Source organism: Chanos chanos, chromosome 8, assembly GCF_902362185.1.
Source record: "Chanos chanos chromosome 8, fChaCha1.1, whole genome shotgun sequence".
NCBI lineage: Eukaryota > Metazoa > Chordata > Actinopteri > Gonorynchiformes > Chanidae > Chanos > Chanos chanos.
Genome location: NC_044502.1, coordinates 5,108,952 through 5,115,206, shown reverse-complemented (window position 1 = coordinate 5,115,206; position 6,255 = coordinate 5,108,952).

Genomic DNA, 6,255 nt, shown 5'->3' with positions numbered 1-6,255 from the left:
GCATTGGCGATTCTTTCCCGGAGAGGCCAGAAACGAGCAGGACGAAGAGAAAAAGGAGTGTATGACAACACCCCCCCCCCATCCACCCCCCCCAAAAAATAAAAAAAATTGCTTAAGCTCGATGACCTTTTTCAACGGTTGGTGAGAAGGTGCGGTAAGGTGACGTAGCTGTCACCCCCGGGTGAGAAACGTCATTGATGAAGCACTGACTTACAAAAGGAGGAGAATAGGCAGGCATGTTAGTCAGCTCTCATTACTGTTATTGAACTTACTAAGCATTGCCCTAATGATCTCTCAAGCGAACCATTCGTCGGCTACGCGAAAACGAATGATCTTCTGTCTCTCTAATTACATTACTCAGCTTAGCTTTATGACTCCTTAGCCAACCAAAAAAAAAAAAAGAAAAAACCAAACAAAACGCTCATAACTCAAAAGTTTACGTGGAAAGAAAAAGTCACATTAACACAGACAAAACTGAATGAAGAAGATGTAGTAAAATCTGCGGGGGGTGGGGGTGGGGTTGCTTTTAGCCGTGGCCGTGGATTAAAGGGTGAAGTACCACCGTACCACAGGTTACACACGCTGGTAACAACCAAGTTAGCATGTTGCATAATTGCACCCTGTAGGTTTGAGTCAGCCACAGATAATGCTATGTTATGTTCTTTCCCTGGCTGAAATGTCACTTGGCAAGATGTATGCGAATCATACTGACCACCTGCAAAACACACACGCAAACAAACACACACACACACACACACACACGGAGTCACAGACATGCGCGCACGCACATAACACACACACACACACAGAGCCACAGACACGCGCGCACACGCACGCACACACACACACACACATGCACACGCACACACACAAACCAAACTACACAATCACAATGATATCCGGTACGCCCTAGTCCAAGTTGGTCTAACTGTGCTTTTCCCTTTGCAAACGTGCCCTCATCTTTGTCTCTTTAATCAGATAGATAAAGACCATTGGAAAAATCAAAGAATCCATTAATGAAATCATTGACAAAGCAAAGATAACAAAGAATCATTGCATAATTATGTACACTGATGCTCTCATCATGGGAACAGAGATGGCAAACAGAGTGAGAGAGAGGGAGAGAGAGGGAGAATGAACCTTGTTGCTGGTGTTATAAGGCTTTGGCATTGTTGGTTTATGACCGTTGGCTCCGGTATGCGATCGTGCAGCACGAGCGTTCTCACCTGCCGGACACTCTGCACGCTCATTTTACAGGCTCATCAACTTGGTGCGTGATATCTCTAAACTCGTGTTGCGAGCACCTTTGGCGGATGCCATGAGGTCAACTTTTATGTTCATAACAGCCTTATCACCGCAAGGCACCCGGTTATTACTCAGTGGGAAGGTCCTATATATCTGGCACCAATTCCCTCCGGTTCAATGAGTTTACCTTCGCTCAGCATAATCATTGTGCTTCGTCAGCTTTGATTGGTTGTGCATAGCATTTTGATTGTCTGAAATAAACAGTTTATCTCCGGCTTCACCGCACAAGACTGCTGTTAACCACGTTTTATGAATGTGCTACTGAACACGACGTAGCCACCGTGGACACACGGTCACGTCTCACATTAGGAAAAAAAAAATAACAAAGAACCACCAAAGAATCACTTTTCCCAGCCGGGAGTTCTCTCCAAATCTTTTCTCCTACATAAAAACCCCCCATAATTGTCGAATTTTTAAAACGCGGCACACTTTCCCTGGGAATAAATGGGGTGGATAGTTAGGAATGCCTTGCTATAATGCACATCTTGATATATTTTTCCCCCTTTCTTTTTCACTCGTGATTCACTTGCCGGAATCATCATCCGCACCCTAATGTGTGACCATCTGTGCCCGTGCTAGTGTCGGCTACTGCCAACTTCTGCTCCGAGCAGGTTAGCGTATCTGCCAGTACCTATTTACTATGCAGTGGATCTTGTATAACGGCTGTAAAATATTACAGTCCTTAACACGACCGAACGAGGAATTTATAAAAACCTCCCACCACGTCCTGTTGTAGGCGGACTCACCCCCTCTTTAAATTTGTAGTCTGTTTGCTGAAAATTATGTACTTAATCTCTTTTCTTTGAGTTTACTTTGCATTTCGGAAATAACCTGAGATATTTCAGTGTAAGTGGGAAATGAGACATGCTACGGATAACTGATATATTACTGTATTACCCATTAACACTGTGGGTACGTTTACTCCGTGTGGAAAGTGTAACGTCTTAGCGGCGGTGAGAGAACAGACTTGTGGTGGAAAAGGACTTAGAGGCTTACATAACCTCTACGCTACTGCGTCTCGCCCACACAAACCACTCGCTGCTCTAGGCTAACTGTCCATCACACATTCCTCTGCGCGTCTATACGTCCAGCAACCTGGCCTACCCCAGCACAATTAACAATGTTTATTATAGTTTTGAGCTAAGGTTCAGGTCCAAAGTCCTCCAGTCTGGAACCGGTTAGAAGGGGGAAAAAGTGTTTTCTGAGTGATGTAATCATGATTGGAGTAAAATCGTAACGAGCGAGTAAATGGAAGTCACATAGGAGATACGTAAGACTGCCCGTGTCCGTAACGTACGATATTTCCCCCAAACTTGAATACTACAGGTGACTCCTTACCACAAAATCGTCTCCTTTCTGATGATATATTATCACTACTTGTTTTCAGAACTTAGCTATGTACGGTGAGTGTTGCTAGGCAACTACAAAGAGGCAATTCGGTTTCTTTTGTAACTTGACAGACTCGCTTGTTCATTCTAAGAAAAGTATGACTGTGCTGATTTCATGTCTGAACTGTCGTGGCAGATAATGGCAGATATATTTTTTTTTGGAGGTAATGTGTTCAATAGCCTATCTTAACATTACCAGCTGAAACAACATCAACATCAAAATCACTCGGTCACTCGTTGGTATATCAGAAGCGTATCGGACTTCTTTGTCAACACTTGTGCTAATACCTGTTTGTCTGTCAGAGATAACAGAGAAATGAAACCGTAGTTGTGCTTTGTGACCTTTTCATTGGCAGGTGTGAGGGTGTAGAGAGGAGACGTAGGTGTGAACCATAATGTAGAGCGTGACTGAAAATACAGACTTACAAATGGGAGAATGGCCAGGCAGGTTAGTCACCTCTTCCCAATGTTCCCAACATCGCAAATCATCCCGAATGACGTCCCGAAGTAAGCCATCAATGGCACAAGCAATTAAGGAGTAACAAATCTTTTTAAGCTCCTGTGATAAGTCGAGCCAAGCTCATAGTATGTTCCAGAAATATAGATCTTAGCTCTTGTAATGCTGTTTTGGGTTCCTGCATCAAATGAAGGTTACAGGACATTTGAATATGGGCCAATATGGGACCAGCAGGGACTATGTTTAGTCAAAGCGTGTTTGCCATCATGTCTGCGTGTCATGTGTATACACGTACTGTAAAGAGTGAGTTTGTATACTGGTGAGCATGTATTTATATATGTTTTTCTGTATGGTTGTGTTGTGACCAATCACTACTGTTTGATACCACAGCACAGAAATTGAAACAACGGGTTTCATTTATCCTATATTCCTCAAAGCCGCTACACGATTGAAAAAAAAAAAAAAAAAAAGATTAAAAAAAAAAAAAGGATCAAAATCGCTTCTCTTTTACAGCTCATATGCAGAAGTCTTGCCATGAAAAAAAATGTTTGAATACAGATCATTCTTAACTGACATGAAAGGTAAGGCAAGGTTTTAAACTTCTGTCTCCGCCTTGCCTGTTTCTCTTTTTAGGGTTTTTTGTTTGTTTGTTTGTTTGTTTGCTTGTTTGTTTGTTTTTGTCTCTCTAGGTGGGTGTCCACTGCATCACGCCAGACCTTCAAAGCACCCTTCACAACAAAGTAGCTTTAATCTGGCTCAGAGGAAAGGTACAGCAAGGGGAACGGAGGAAGGGGGTTTTGGGGGGGGGGGGGGGGGGGGGGGGGGCTGTAGGCGAGGTGAAGAGGAAAAGTCTTTCATCTGTTGCCACCACAAGCTGCCTCAAGAACCGAATGGAAGTCTGAGGATACACTGCCACCTGCTGGCTACATTTACAACGACATGCCTTATTTCTTAACTGGCCTCGCAATGGGCACAGGTGTATCAACACCCCGAACCATCTTACACGAACAGTATGATATTACAGTACAGTGAGCAATTTTTTCTTTAAATGTATCAATTTAGTCTACAAGCCTTTTTCACTGGAAAGGAATAGGACTCTCCTGAAAATGGCCCCTCAAAACAAATATAGCACCACCTAGTGGCTACATTATAGCCCTGCATACTAACCTAATACAAATCCATCTGCTCAACCCAAAGCTACTGTACAAATTTTTTTCTTCAAATGTATCAATTTAGTCCATAAGCCTTTTTCACTGGAAAGGAATAGCGATCTCATGAAAATGGCCCTTCAAAACAAATATAGCATCACCTAATGGCTACATTAAAGCCCTGCATACTAACCTAATACAGACCCATCTGCTCAACACAAAGCTACTGTACAAATTTTTTCTTTAAATGTATCAATTTAGTCTATAAGCCTTTTTCACTGGAAAGGAATAGCGATCTCATGAAAATGGCCCTTCAAAACAAATATAGCACCACCTAGTGGCGACATTGTAGTCTTGCATACTAACCTAATACAAACCCAACTGCTTAACCCAAAGCTACTCTACAAAAGGCCAAAAAAGATCATTTTAAAACATTGCTTGAATTTTAAAAAAAAAAATGTATGGAACAAATCAACCTGAAACTTTTTCAAAATTACCATTTATTCTTTTTTTTTCTTTTTGTAAAAGAAAACTTAAATACTGCTAGATTTGCCTTTTACACAATTATTATCCATAAAACATTTTTTTTTCTCCCTCAAATTAGTTTTTATAAATTAAAATGATATATTTGCATGCAGCGTTGCATTTCCTTCTTAATTATTCAACGTTCACAAAAATGGACACATTTCTTTCTTTTATTTTTTTTTTTCCTTTCTTTCTTTTTTTTTTGTCTTTTTCTTTTCTTTTAAATTGGAGCTTTGATGACGTCGCCATGAGAGACAGGGAAGAGCTGAATGCTGGGAGAAGCAGGATCGAAGAAACGTCCAGTCTACAGAGAAATTCCATCTGATTGTCTCAAGCAGCAAATTCAGGAGATGAATGTTGATTCAGTCATGGCCTAATGGGATGGGTTCCCCTTTTCTCTCTTTTTTTTTTTCAATCATTCCTCCTCAGAGTATAACAGAAGCATGCTTGTTTACAACTGCATCACAGAATGTACTTGTTTTGAATATCCTTTATGGTCTTTAGGTTTTTTTTTTTGTTGTTGTTTGTCTGTTTGTTTGTTTGTTTTCTCCAATTCTTTTAAAATCCTTAAAAAAAAAAAAAAAAAGCACAAACTAGCATAAATCAATGAGACGTATAGGCGTGTAAAGATATCCGTACGGATCTTGGTCAGGATGTTAACTCCCAGAAGCTCCCAGTTTGGAGTTTTTGTATAGTCCTGTACAGTCCATCCTAGTGTTGAGTAATTTTTTTGTTTTGATTTTTTTTTTTTTTTTTTTTTCTTGTTGGCCTCCATCAAAAACCTTCATCTCACATCCAAAAGCAGAGAGTGATGAAGCACAAAGCTGAATGGGGAGAGCTTTAGCGGTTAGCATCTCCGACGCGCCAGCGGCCTCTTCTGATCAGGGATGTCCGAGTGCATCTCCGCGTCCGGCGGGCTACTGCTCCCTCGCGGCGCTTCACTGCTACAGAGTTTTACAACCGGCCGACGAAGCGGAGACAGGCTCCACCGCAGCTGGTCTATAAACCACAGGTTCAAATCTTCATAGCTTTGTGGTTAGCAAACAGCATTGTTTGTTTGTTTGTTTGTTTGTTTTTCAACATCTAGCACCCTGGACCATCAGGACATCTTGAAACTGAGGAACACTTTCCTCAGAGTTGAACAGAAATTCTGGAAAGTGCTATAGATTCTGCTTGGTCTGGGGTAAGTAATGAAATTAAAGAGATCTACTAATCAAATGTATCAAGCATTGGAGAGCAATGTTAGGCAAATGCTACTTAAGTCTAGAGCAACACTGTAAGTAACCATTAAAATGGTATGCATCTCTTTACTAAGCAATATTTTTTTTTTTTTAACTGACAAATAACGCACAAGCTGAGAAGGTGCCGTGGCAACAGTTGCTATGATGCAGCGCTTTGAAACATGGAAGACTTTTCAACTGAATGCAATTAC